Source organism: Vigna angularis, chromosome 6 (assembly GCF_016808095.1).
Source record: "Vigna angularis cultivar LongXiaoDou No.4 chromosome 6, ASM1680809v1, whole genome shotgun sequence".
Classification (NCBI taxonomy): Eukaryota; Viridiplantae; Streptophyta; class Magnoliopsida; order Fabales; family Fabaceae; genus Vigna; species Vigna angularis.
In genome coordinates, this window is record NC_068975.1 from 18709769 (window position 1) to 18725157 (window position 15389).

Here is a 15389-nt window from a genome sequence, read left to right on the forward strand (position 1 = left end):
GATATTCTCTTGGTCAGCCCTAGTCCCATGATCAAGGGCACGATACAAGCAGGAAAGCGTGGCAGATCCCCAGCTATACTGTGAAACGTTCTGCAGGTCCGCCAATAGGGGAAGATACATCAAATGCATCATGCTTGCAGATGTATCTGGCATCATGACACTGCCAATCATGATCAACATATACGCTCTAGCGTATTGTTCAATAACATGTTCGGTGGCATCATGAGGCAATTGGCGAAAAATGTTATTTAACCATGACAACTTGATTTTGTTACCCCTTACACAATTCTAAGGAGGAACATCTCCTAGTAGTTGATGACAAAAAACTGTTAGTGGACCACGACTGATGCTAGTCACCACATGTCCTTCAATAGGAAGCCCTAGTTGTAATGCAACGTCTTCCAATGTAATCGTACTTTCACCAAGAGGCAAGTGGAAAGTATGAGTCTCGACTCTCCACCTCTGAACCAAAGCAGTGACTAGCTGGTGATTTATCTCCATACTTGATGCTTGCAAAATATGGATAAACCCTGCTTCCTGTAGAATATTCTTTATTCTTTCATCAATTTCGTGGACATGCTTTGCTATCCAAATTGCATGTCTTCGAGGGCAAATGACTCGTTCATTGCCTTCCCAAATAGAATTCACGATGTGTTTATCTTGTAGACGTAGAAGGGACATATCAACGGGAAGTTGACGGGCAGAAGCCATATTAAATTTTGTGGGTGAAAGTGGGTTATTAAAGCAATGAGAAAGGAGAAGTACTTTGGGTATTGGAACTCACAATTGAAATGGGTAGACAAGTGGGATATGAAAGCAAAGACAATGGTTAAGGGGTTTGGCTATTGGAACTCAGAACACGGTGGGAGAAATGAAATGCACCCTCCACCAATTTAAGTTCAAGCATTGATGCCTTAGAATCTTCAAAGTCACGTGAATGAGGACATGGAAATGACAATTCATATAAGTTGTAATGAGTTCTCTTCAAAGAATCTTCAAACCTGCAAAAAACGAAAAAAAAAGAGAGGCATGTGATTGAATAGTAGTAGCATTGAAGGTAAAATCTGCACTAAATGTAGGCATGCAAATGAATAGGAACATGAATAGGAAAGTTGAATAGCAAAGTTGAAGACCAAAGTTGAATAGCATTATTGGTGGTCAGAGGCAAATGTGGACAATGCATGTGTACAATCTCTTGTCACATACCACATAATATTGATGCATCCATAAATACCATTTAAAAATTTGTAATGAATATTCTTAAATGTATGTAATCAATTTTTATGAATTGTAAAAATATTATCCAATATTTAAGCATTTTATTAGAGTTTATTTTTCAAATTGTAAAAATTATATAAATAGGATTTTTAAAAAAAAAAATCAAAAAAGGGAAGTTGTGGGGAGGGGGCACGACTTCAATAGGTGAAGTCGGGGGTACACGACTTCACCTATTGAAGTCGTGCCCCCTCCCCACAACTTTCCTTTTTTGATTTTTTTTTTTAAATTCTATTTGTATAATTTATGTATTTTAAATTTTAATTATTTATAAACTATATTATTATTATAAATATAAATTCTACGTTATTTATTTGTTAACAACAATTAAACAAATTATTTTCTCAATAAGTACTTAAAAAACAAGTGGAGAAAAGCTTATATGAGAGGACACTGCAAATCACTTTATACGGAATGAAATAAATGTAATACTATACGTAGCTTATAATTGCATGGAAGTCTATATATATATATATATATATATATATATATATATATATATATATATATATATATATATATATATATATGACAGTGCTATAGTCACAGTGCTATATTCACAGTGCTATATTATTGTTTAGTACTTCCTATTATTTTAGACTGTAACACCCACTATATTCATGAACGTTTATACGCTCTATAACAACTCCATCTTCACATCCAAACTGTACGTCCAAGAGCTCTCCTACTACTCCAATCTTACAAACTCTTCCCAACATTTATTCAAATATGGCATCAGGGAACTTACCAGCATCTTCATCATCGCAGTTGATCGATGAACAACCTTTAATATTGGATAACGTTGATGACTTCAGCACCGATGATGAATTAGACAACATACTCGAAGATGACAACAACGACGACGACCACATCACACAATCATCTGCACATCTCGTTCTAGAGTTGAATCAAGGTATGCAGTTCCAGTCAAAGGAGGAAACTATTCTTGCAATCAAACATTATCACATAACCAACGGTTACAAATAAACCGTCGTTGAGTCCAAACCCAACATTTATGTTATTCGTTGTCTGGAATATCACAACGGTTGTCAATGGCGTCTGAGGGCAGCTTATAGCAAAGTCCGTAAATATTGGGAAATCAAAAATATAGACAGACAACATTCGTGTTTCTCAACAATACTATCTCAAGATCATACAAATCTTGATAGTACTCACATTGCCGCGATCATATCAAATTCAATCCGGACAAACCCATCCACTCCAATCAAGAGTTTGATTGCAGATATTAAGGGTCGATTCGGATATTCTGTGTCATACAGAAAAGCTTGGATCGCTAAACAGAAGGCTCTTGCTATGGAGTTTGGAGACTGGGAGGACTCTTATAACCACATGCCAAGGTGGTTGCATGCCGTCAAGGAAGCAAACCCAGGTACAATTTTACAATGCACTGGTTCTCCGATGCATATTGATGGACAAACCGACAATAATTGCTATATTATGGAAAGAGTTTTCTAGTCTTTCGGTCCTTGCATAGAAGGATTCAAATACTGTAAACTCATTCTCCAAGTTGATGGTACATTTCTAACGAGTAAATATCATGGAACTTTGCTCACCGCCATAAGTCAAGATGGCAATAGAAATCTTTTCCCATTGGCCTTTGCCATTGTAGAAGGTGAGACAAAGGAGGCCTTGATATGGTTCTTTCAACTACTTCGAGAACATGTTTGCCATCAACAAAATATTTGCATCATCACTAACAAGATGGTTTGAACTCTGTGTATTGCATACGTCATCTAGCATCCAACTTCAACAACAAATTCAAAAATCACGACCTCAAAAAACAATTCATCAATTTAGGTACTGCTACAAACATTCTTCAAACACTTATACTTTTATAATTTTGTTAACATTATTCTTTAATTTATTTATTTATTACATCATTACAGCTTACGAGGTCAAGCAATCAACTGTCACGGCAAAACTTGCTGCATTGAGAAACCAATACCCATAACAAGTTGAATGGATAGATAAAATCCCATTACAAAAATGGTCTCAGGCTTTTGATGGAGGGAGAAGATATGGACATATGACGACTAATCTTGTTGGGTGCACCAACTCCATTTTAAAGGGAGCACGTTCATTACCAATATATGCTCTCATCAGAACAACATTTGAGAGGACACAATCATGGTTTATTGAACGCGGATTAAAGGCGAACTGTATGCTACAAGCAGGACACCAATATCCTGAACAAATCGCCGACATCATTAGGAAAAATCAACAACAATCCGCATTTTGTCATGTTCATCGCTACAACCGTGAAAATTCTGAATTTGATGTTCAGGAAATTTCAACACCTCACCACTACTGCCCTGTTCCACTTTCCTACAAGGTCAGCCTAAATGAATGGTGGTGTGATTGTGGACACTTCCAGGCTACTCATCTCCCATGTCATCATGTCATTGTTGTTTGTGCATTTTTGCATATCCCACTAACCCAAGTAATTGATCCAGTGTACAGTCTTAACAACATTTTCAAGGCATACGAAGTACAATTTCACCCAATCCAAAATCAAGATTATTGGTCTGTGTATACAGGTCCAAACTTCATACCGGATCCTAAAATGCGACGCAAGGCATCCGGAAGACCATCTACAAATAGGCTTCATAATGAAATGGATCAATCCAATCCAGATAAGCCAAAAAAATGCTCTTACTGCCGCAACGAAGGTCATCATAGGGGAAATTGTCCTTTTCGTCATTAGTTATTTCTTAATCTTACCCAATTGTAATCAAATCGATGACTGATATATTACTATTAATATTTCTTATTAATATTTATTTTCTCTTTTCCTATAACACAATCAATACATAACATATGTAAAATGCAAAATCATTTTCATAAACCAATCAAAAACACACTGGTAATCGATTACACAAACCCTGTAATAGATTACCAGAGTGCTTCTTACTACACAACCAACCTGGTAATCGATTACCGAAATGTCGTAATCGATTACCAGTACGTTTTCTGCCTACACATTTCCAGTTACGCAGGGGTCACGATTTCAATACTCTGTAATCGATTACCAAATCAATGTAATCGATTACAGGACCCTGAAGTCGTTTTTGGGGTGCACGACTTCAACACTGTAGCTATGCACAGTGTGAAGTCGTGCAGGGGGGCACGACTTCTTCCTTTGAAGTCGTTTTGGCCCCCACGACTTCACTTTGGGTCAAATTTTGCCTATTTTGGTAATAAAGAGGGCATATTTGCCTACTTTGGTGCAAAAACCCTATATCTTTCATATAGCTTACTCGTTAAATTTGGAAAAAACACATATTAGGATTAGTGGCAATTAAAGGCAAAAACTTTATCATTAATATAAGATTCTTTAATACCATTACACCAAGGCAGATATATGAACTCATAATTAGAAAAAAAAATGTAGATGAATTGGTATTTGATATTTTAATAGTAGAACACTTTAAATTTTTTTCTTAATTTTCTCTTTGAATAAAGAGAAAGAAACAAAATATTTGGACGTGCTTACATAAAGAGTACAATTCTTTTATGTAACTTATTTTAATTTTAATACTTTTAATTTAATTCCTCATTAAATTAAAATATTGTTTATGATTAATGACATATATATTTTAATAATAAATTTATCTTAATTAAATATTTTAATTAATAAAATAATGATCTTAATATATATATATATATATATATATATATATATATATATAAAATTAACAAAGTGATTTTTAAGCCTAAACCAATCCCACAAAACTAGCTTGTATGGTGAGGTTTGCACCTCACTTATACATTATAATTTGGCCTTATCTATAGTCGATGTGGGACTTCCAACACGCCTCCTTCACGTCGAGGTATAGACATCTCGAGCGTGAGAGTAGAATTTAATGGGTGGTCCGATAGTGGCCCGACTTGAGTCGAACAGAATGCCCACATAGATCTCGGCGTGAAGGAGGTGTGTTACAAGTCTTACATCGACTAGGGATAAGGTCAAATTATAATATATATATATATATATATATATATATATATATATATATATATATATATATATATATATATATATATATATATATATATATATATATATATAAGTAGGTGCAAACCTCACCATATAAACCGGTTTTGTGGGGTTGAGTTAGGCTTAAAATTCACTTCTTAAAATAAATAAATAAATATATATATATATATATAAATTACTAACATGAGATTCATTAATTCAATTCTCATCGAGTGGATGGATTATGTAAAAAGAACAAATTGTGTAAATTTTTGACAAAATATACTTCCAACACAAAAATAACCATTTAATTTATTCCAACCAATTTGAAATGTATTTTACATTTGTTACACTATTCACAAACAATAATTAGTAAAAGGGTTAAATATGTTTTTAGTCTCTAAACTATCAAGCGATTTTGTTTTTAGTCCCTCTTTTAAACTATGGTACTTTTTGGTCCTTCTCCTTTAGGAAACCATAACTTTTCGTCCTCAAAAACCAACGGCGTTAAAAAAAAGCTAAGCTGGCTAACGGTGGAGTGTCATGTCATTTTTCTTTCTGACACTAAGTCAATCTGTCCCTCAGCGTACGGTAATGACCGAACGGTATTGACTTAACGATATTGTTAATCTGAACGGTTATGATGACTGAATGGTGATGGTGACCGAACAATATTGGTAATGGTCGAACGATATTGGTAATGGCCGAACAATATTGGTAATGGCCGAACGATTATGACGACTGAATGGTGATGGTGACCGAACGGTGATGGTGACTGAATGATGATGGTGACCGAATGGTGAGGGACAGATTGACTGAGTGTTAGAAAAAAAAATGACGTGACACTTCACTGTTAGCTAGCTCAACTTCTTTTTAACGCCATTAATTTTAGAGGACGGAAAATTAAGGTTTGCTAAAGGAGAAGGACCAAAAAGTACTATAGTTTGAAAGAGGGACTAAAAAAATCACTTGATAATTTAGGGACTAAAAACATATTTAACCTTAGTAAAACTCAATTTCACCGTTAAAACAATAAATATAAATTTATTAACTTATTTAAATTAAAGGTGTTTTAATAATTTAAAATGAAGATGAATATAAGGATGAAGACAATATTAATACAAAAACAGTTTATCACGTCAATGAATCTATGTTTGACTTGTAAGCAACACATTGAAAAAAAAATCGATGAAATTTTTGTAATTAAATGGTCAATATTTATGTTTGACTTGTAAGTATTAGAAATAGAAAAATAATTTTTCGTCTAACGTTTATAGGTTAGACATAAATTTATGTTTGATGTGCATACAACAAACATAAATTTATATCTGATATATAAGCACGAAATGTAAAAATCATTTTTTATGTTTGACATTTACAAGTAAGATGCAAATATGTTTTAAAAGAAAACAACTATTGCACTCATTTCTTATCACTTTGTCTCTTCTACGAAGCTCCATCTCGACAACAACGATTCTGTGCGAGATAGGGCTTCCATTTGTGACCAAAAATTAGATTTTTGGTACGGTTCATTGGGAAACTTTTTTCCTTTGAATAATTTTTGACATTGAGACTAATTTCTCATCCTTCTCACTATAACGTTGGCATATAACTGATTTTGGAGACTTGCTATATGAATGTCCTCCTTATTTGTCTTGAATGTGACTTTTATATAATTTTAGATTTATTAAATGAAGAAGAAGAAGGAGAATAAGAAGAATGAAAAAAAAAAGGAAAAAGAAGAAGAAGAAAGAGAAGGAAAGAAGAAGATAAAGATGAGATTTTGTACATATTTAAGAAAAAAAGAGATAAAAAGTTTACATTTGTTGTCATTGCAACAAATGTAAATTTATGTATGTTATTAGGCCAACAAAACATAAATTTACATTTTCTACTGTTACGTATAACCTACCGCATATACGTAAAAAGGTTTTTTGCGCTAGGATAAATATTAGAATAAAAATTATGTAAACATCTACATATATTCATCCACATCCTTATATTTAAATGAAAAAATAATATTACCCATACTCATATCTATACTCGATTAATACAAAAAGAAAAATTTAAACAATACTGCTTTTTATCTCATATAAGAGCATTATCATAACATAAGTTATTACTTAAATTTTATGATGATAATGAATGATTCCCCGTGCGTTTGCCAATTTTTTTTATGTTAAAGTTTGTGTTTTAGATCAACCATGCATGACAAAATGCACCGTTTATAAAATATTTGTAATTTAATTATCATCATACATGTTATTTTTTATTTCATTACTTATAGTAAAAGTCAATTTTAAGACTTGATCAAAACTTAAACTAGTTATTATCAAATCGGTCAATTTATTATTAGTTATCAAATTAGAACCATTTTGGAAGTAAAGTAAAATGAACTTAAATGAATTTAAATAAAAATTCAAAACTCATCAAATCCAATTCAAATTACGTCCTAAAATATTGATATGATTTTTTTTTCAGTTAATATTACACGTATTAAACTAATTGTGAAGAGTTAGATATGCGCATATATGTATATTTTGTAGGAGTATACATATAAACATATATTTTATCCACATCACTACTAAATTATAATTTAAAAATTAAAAATTATTTTTACTCATAGTTTTATATGAAACTATTTAACCTAAGCATTCAATAAAACATTAAGTAATCATTTCAAGTAATGCTAAGGTTTTAATGTAATATTATGTAATCACCCAAAGAAATTTATCTTAGACATTAGAATATTAGAATATAAGGTAAACTTATTCAAATAATATATATATATATATATATATATATATATATATATATATATATATATATATATATATTATAATCACAGAAAAATATTCAAAAGAAAATGAGTACTACAAATCCTACTATAGGAACCTACCTCAATTTTCACCACCTAAACTCCATCTACTATGAGTACGTGAGCTAGAGTTAGGATAACTTCAATGTGGATCTATTCAATGCATGACACTATTCTTACTAATATAGCATTCCTCCTAAGAACACCATATTCATATAATGTACATGATATCTATATTCATATTCTACCATCACTTTATCCTCCTTTCTTTCTCTTAAACAAACATCATTCCATAGTGTTAGCATGAAACAACAAGTGCACCGATCGTAACATAGCAAGTAATAAATATCGTTGTCACCTAAGAGGCTAGTGTAACACATGACAACTTATGCAATTCACAACTCAATTAGACAACAAAGTTGAGAAAAACACAATAGAAAATCTTTTTTTTTTGTATTTTTATCAAACATTTGGTGTGTGAAAGAAATTAACATTCAGTATTTACAATTGTTGATATTAGATTTCATCAATTTTATTCTCATTCATTTACAAACATCTATATTCTAATCCAAGTCAAAATCAACTCACAACTATACTTAAATCTCCTCCCTAGTGACTTTGAGCCTATGATAACTCATTAAGTTTCAATTTCTTGAATCCTTAACAAGTGAAGTAATGCCTTAAGTTCAAGATTCTTAAGATTATTGTTAAGAAGTGGATTTTAAGCCCAACTCAACCCCCATAAAACCGGCTTGTAAGGTGAGGTTTTCACCCACTTATATATTATAAGTTGGCCTTATCTCTAGTCGATGTGGAACTTCCAATATACCCCCTTACACCGAGGTATAGACATAATCTCAAACGTGAGACTAGACATTATTGGATGGTCCAATAGCGGGTGGAACAACATGCTCAACAAAATTGTTCGGCATGATGGGAATCCAAGTGTGAGTCTAAGTTCCACATTAGATAGAAATGAGAAAATAGATCACTATATAAATATGAAAGACCCATTAACCCATAGCCTTAAGGTTTTGGGTAGAGAGTGGTGTCAATCCCTTATATGGTTGAACTCAAATGTCATTGGGCTCGAGATGATATCTATACCTCGGTGTGAGGGGGTGTGTTGGAAGTCCCACATCGAGTAGAGATAAGGCCAATTTATAATATATAAGTGGGTGCAAACCTCACCTTATAAGTCGATTTTGTGGGGATGAGTTGAGCTTAAAATCCACTTCTTAACAATTACTAAGGAATCATGTTCTATCCTTAGAGACAATCTCCACTAGGTATTTAATTTCAGTTCTATGTTCAAAAGAAATTTTCCAATACCTTAAGAACCACAAGCAAAGCCATGGGATTAAACCACTAAAAATATTATGCATAGAAATCAAATACTAACTTGAAGAAACTGAAACCATGAAAAAGATGAAGGTTATTTCCCAAAGCACCTAGTAGTTACTCTAAGCTTCAATCGTGTATCTCCTTTGCATTTCCACCTCCAATCTGCAGCCCATCTTCCTTTTCAACCCTAAAAGCGGAAAAACCACCATAGATGAAGGATAAGATCCAAGGAGAAGAAGGAAAACTTCCTAACACCCACAACAACCTCCAAAGGCCTTTCCAAGTACCTTGGTGAAGTCTCAATATGGTTAGGCACACTTGTTATATTCACAAAGTAGCAACTCTCTTCCAGGTCACCCACCTAATGTTGTTGACCACCGCCTGACGCTGTCGTGTACTGCTCAACGCTGCTTTCTATAGTGGTTGTCTCGCCCAACGAGATAGGCTCTCACCTAGCTAGTGAGCCTTCTAGAGCCTAACCCTAATGTTATGTTGCCCATCGAGTTGTAGTTGTGTTCGCTCTCACCCAACGAGCAAACCTCTTATGACTATTTGCCAAACTCAAATTTGACACTCGCTTAGTGGGAGTTTGGCTCGCCCAACAAGTTTTCATAAACCAGACACAAAAATTTGCATAACAAGTAGTACCCTTATACTAAATGAGTATTTTCTTCCTTAAACGAGTCAAAATCATAACCAATTTGATTAAAATAACTCATTAGAAGCTAAGAGTACCGCTCCACAATTTTAACCCTAATACAGAACTCAGAGATTAATTTAACACTAAACACTGAACCATAAACCTTAATTCAACACATATTTACTGATTCAACCAAATTTTCACCCAATCAACCAAATATACAAGTGAAACATACCAATTCAACAATCAATTCATAGAGCACCAAATAATCAATTCAGATTATACAAATCAATCTTGCAAAGATTAAGATTAACCTTCCTTACCTCAATTAAATAACCTCTTAACCCACAATTTCTCCATAGAGCTCTATTCCTCATAGGATGACCTAATAAGATAAATAAAACCCCAATTAGAAATTTAAACAAATCACCATGATCATAGAATAACAAAGATTCACTATGAGTGCATTTAAGTCACATGCAATGCATCACAACCCATATGAAAACTTAATTATTTAATGATTTTATGATAGTTTTATAATTTAATAGAATATTTCTATAAACCTAGTGCCAATTTAGATTTTTTTTTCATATTTCATGAAGTTTATTTTTTATCATAGGTTTGGTATGATCCCTTATGATTTTTACTCTTTTATTTTATTTTATTCTTATAATATTTTTTTAATGTTATGACAAATGAATGATGGACTTTGGCATGTCAACATAGTTAAGATGTCAAAGTTCACAATGATCTCTAACATGACCTTATTTAAAACCTAGTGTTACTTTGAATCCTTGAATAACGAATATGTAGAGTAAATTATAAATCACACCTAAGATGAAGAAAACATAAGATATATAATTTTGTAAATGAATAAACCATCTTTTATATTATGCAAGGTAAAAAAAAAAATTGTTTGCATATATCTAGAGATTCATATAATTCATTCATGCAAAAAAGAAAAACAAAATATATATACATTACAAGAAAATCATTAAATAACAATCAAATTTAGAGATCAAAATAATTAATCATTGTATTGACTAAGTTGGACACCATTTTATATATGAAAAGTTATTGATATCTAAAATAGTCTCTATTATTAATAAAAAAAATTTAATTAATTTGTAAAATAGAGTCTTAACTTCAACTACTAAAAGTTTAGCTAAAACATTGATACATAATGTTGGAAGTAGTTACATTTATGTTGTGTGGAGACTATGGTGGAGCTTGTGTTTCAGTTTCTATGGTACAACCTATTGCTCAATCACAATCTAAATTAGTGGTGGATAATCATTTATGTTGTGAATGAATCTTCTCTTTTTAAAAATATAGATGGTTGTGTGCAAGTTCAATCATTCCTTGGCTATATACCTTCTTGGAGGATGTCACTCATATTATAAATAGTTTGCAAGATTTACAACCTTTAGATTTAAGTCATAGTAGTTCAGTAACAGTTCCTAAGCTTTTGACATATAAGGAGACTTATTTTGTAGAGGAATTGAAATAGTTTCTAAATGGGATAATGTGCTTGATGAGAGGGTTCAAACTACAAGAAAATCTGGTATGGCCAAAAAAGTTTAAGACTAAATTCTCCAAAGCAAAACCTTTTAAAAATTAAAGGTCTTTTTTGGAATTTGAGAGGATTTATTAATGATAAATTTTTAATAGGCTGAGAAATTTGTCTTTTTTCTAGTTTATAGAGTTCAAAGTATGGTATAATTTTCGTCAAGGAAATCATGGAGTGTTTTTTTCTTTTCATAAAAAGTAGTTTTTAAGTTATGTATGTGATGTAATTTTATCATGGGTTTGTTGTAATCTTTCCAGGTTTTTATTTTATTTTCTTTTCTTTCTTTTGATAAAATATGTATGTAATGTCATCGATGTCTAACATGAACTTATTTGAAAATTATTTTTTCACCAATGTTCAGTGTAAATGATTGTTTTCTCATTCAATATTGAAAAAAGTAATTTTCAATGAATTTCATATAAACTTTTTTAATTAATGACTTTTGTAGTTTTTCTATCAATATATATATAGACATTATTTTTCAATCCATGTTAACAAATGTTATGTTTTATTCAAATTTAGTATTAGTTTTATCTATTATTAACTTCAAAAAATTTAGTCAATCTTACACTTAATTGGGTTTTCCAATGCGAGTGAAGAAAATATTTTAAGCACGTTGATAAACAAAGTTGTACAATATATGACGAAGACCATATGCATGGTGTCAATTATCGAACACTTGGTATTGGATAGCCTGCAACCAACGTGATAACCTTTAGATACTTCAAGAAAGACTATGAGACCGGAGATTGGATATCGCCTACCGACATCTCTGCATGCCTGTTAAGGACATTCCATTGTCATAAAACTTAGTAAAAGACAAGCTAGCTTTACAAGCAAGTTGGCCGTTAATGGATTCATAACTGTGGCATTGGAATGAGGCTCATGGTCAACGAGATATGCATATAAATATTAGTTTAATAATGGTTTGCCTTTACTTTTGCATTTAACACACATTTAACCATAATTTGATCAAGTGTTGACTTGAGCGTTGAAGAATATTTTCCAAACACTCTCTATGGACGATAGAAGAAAAGATCTCACATACGGATAATGAATTCATGAAGAAAGATAACTTTATTAAAGTATTAAAAAAACAAAAAATTAAATAAAAAAAATCTAACTAACTACTTGAAAACAAAATTTTAATTAATATTAATTGAAATAATTATAGTTAATATAAATAAAATAAATTTGTCTCATTCTATTCGAGAAAAAATCAATGTAAATTTTTTTTGAGAGAAATGATTTCAATCAATATTAATGAAAAAATATCACAAAGTAATATTTTTGAAATATTAAATATAATTTAATATTAAAATAAATTTTTAAATTTAGTAGCATACCAAATAATCTATAACTTAAAGAATTGAATTTTGGGTGAATACCTTGAGGTCCCACCAAGAGTCAAAGACCTAATTATAACGGTAAAAGAAAAAGTGCCCTTACATGAATAGTAGTAATAAAGTGAAATGATATAACTTTTTTATTTATACATGAATACGAATCAGTGAAGCCAAATGTGCATTAATAAAAGACACAAATAAGAATGAAGTGACATGAATTAGAGAAGAAACTACAAGGAAGATAAGTACAAGATTACCCCCACAAGTTGGATATTAATTCCTTATTAATAATTTAAGTGATTATAAAATGGATGGTGAAAATATATCACAAAACAAATAAAATTAAACATGTTTGGAATAATTTATGATAAACAACCTAAGATAATGAATGTTCGTGGAGGAATATGAAATCTTTGTCCATCTTCATAAGTCAAGTTCAAACAGTGTGTCTATTAGGAATTTGACCTTCAATTCAACGTAGCAAGAGGAAAAAAAATGTAAAAAACAAGAGTCGCTTACTTTAAAACTATTATAATTTCATTAAGATGAACTAATATTTTTCTGTTACAAGGCATGGGCGATGCAATTGAGAATACCTTTGATTTGTGGCGTTTGTCATTAAAAAATTGTATTGATGATTAATAGTTCGAGTTGCTCAAAGTTTGATGCATAAAAAGAAAATTCTTAGGTTATAAAAAGTGCTCACATTTGGCTTTTTGTGTTAGTATAACATGTTTGTTTTATTTGTTTATTTGAACCCGAATTGTACAAACTTAATAGTATGCAAATGAATAAAATTTATCAGTATCACTTTAACCAAAAAATAAGTAATCAACAAGAGTTTCAAATATATATTATAAAGAAAGTGACATTTCTAAAGCGAATCGGAGAATAATAATATGTATACCATCCCAAAATATGTAATTTTTAATTTCATAAAACATACAACTTATTTAATATCTATAATTAACCTATATTATTTGTTTTATATATAAATATAAATAAATCATAAATTATACTTAATTGCCCGCATTTCTTCCAAGACTTATATTTTTGAAATTACTTTCTCCTTTAGAACATAACAATACAAAGATAATTAACTCGATTTCATCATTATATGAGTGACAATACATTATTTGAGTTACAATATATTAAAGATAAACTAAGTTACATGAACAAGGAGAAAGAATAGATACGACATCTCTTTCACTAATTCCCACATCAGATGATAGTCTAAGTCATATGAAGGACCAAATAGATGTCTTGACATATTTTTTTTGTACACATAATGAATTTTTTCATTTGAATGACAACTTAAAAATGCAAAACCAATAATCATATTAAATTATACATATCTCATTGATCTAAGCACAAAATTTTGATTTTTGGATGTGAAAAATTGGAGCGATTCAACTTCTAGACTGACTCCGCTATTTTATACTATGTTTTCATCATCCAAAGTCTTGATATAGAATGTGCAATTATTGATTTCATAACATGTATAACATACGGTATCAAACTTTAAACCATTTGCAAGCCACAACAAAGTCTTAGAAGAGTATGACTCTTTGTCAACTTCAGATTTGAACCAAGACATGAATGTTCTGTTATGTTCCATCAACTTCCATTTCTCTTATTGTCTTGGATTTTTATCCTTCACAATGACTTTATGTGCTTACAAAAAAGGGATCACCTCATCTGTGTTGTTCAATATGTACAGATGTGCTTGCATTAATTTTTCGCGATCTTTCGTCACCACATTCACACCTCGGATGTTTTTACTTGTAGAACATCTATTCAACCATGATGTATTGAATTTCTTTAGACATGTAATCTGAAAAAAACTTAACACTTTCTTCAACAATATACCTTTCAATCATTAAACCTTCGGGATGATATGAATTTTGACGTACCCTTTCAAAATCTTCATATAATGCTCAATAGGATACATCCATCTTAAGTATACTGATCTACACAACTTGATTTCTTTAGCCAAATGAATAAGTAAATGTACCATGATGTCAAAAAAAGATGGAGGGAAAAACATCTCTAGTTGACACAAGACGATAACAATCTCGCCTTGAAGTTTATCAAACTTTGCAAGATCGATGACTTTACTACAAATTGACGAGAAAAATAAACACAATCGAGTTATGGTCTGCCTAACATTTTTGGGAAAAATTGCACGAAGAGCCACCGATAACAATTGTTGCATTAAGACGTGGTAATCGTGAGAATTCATGCCAATAAGCTTTAAGTCCTGCATCGACTATAAACTCTTAATATTTGAAGACTATCCTTATGGTACCTTCACACTCTTTAAACAAAGGAAAAATCTTGTCTTCTCATGTTTGGACATTGTTTAACATGGGGAGGGCAAATAAATACGTTAACCAACC

The 15389-nt window shown here is 31.3% G+C and overlaps 1 pseudogene; it reads left to right on the plus strand.

Annotated features, from left to right (window-relative positions):
* Positions 1–2004: 2004 nt before the first annotated feature.
* LOC128197524 (uncharacterized) lies at positions 2005–3247 on the plus strand (annotated as a pseudogene).
* Positions 3248–15389: the final 12142 nt, after the last annotated feature.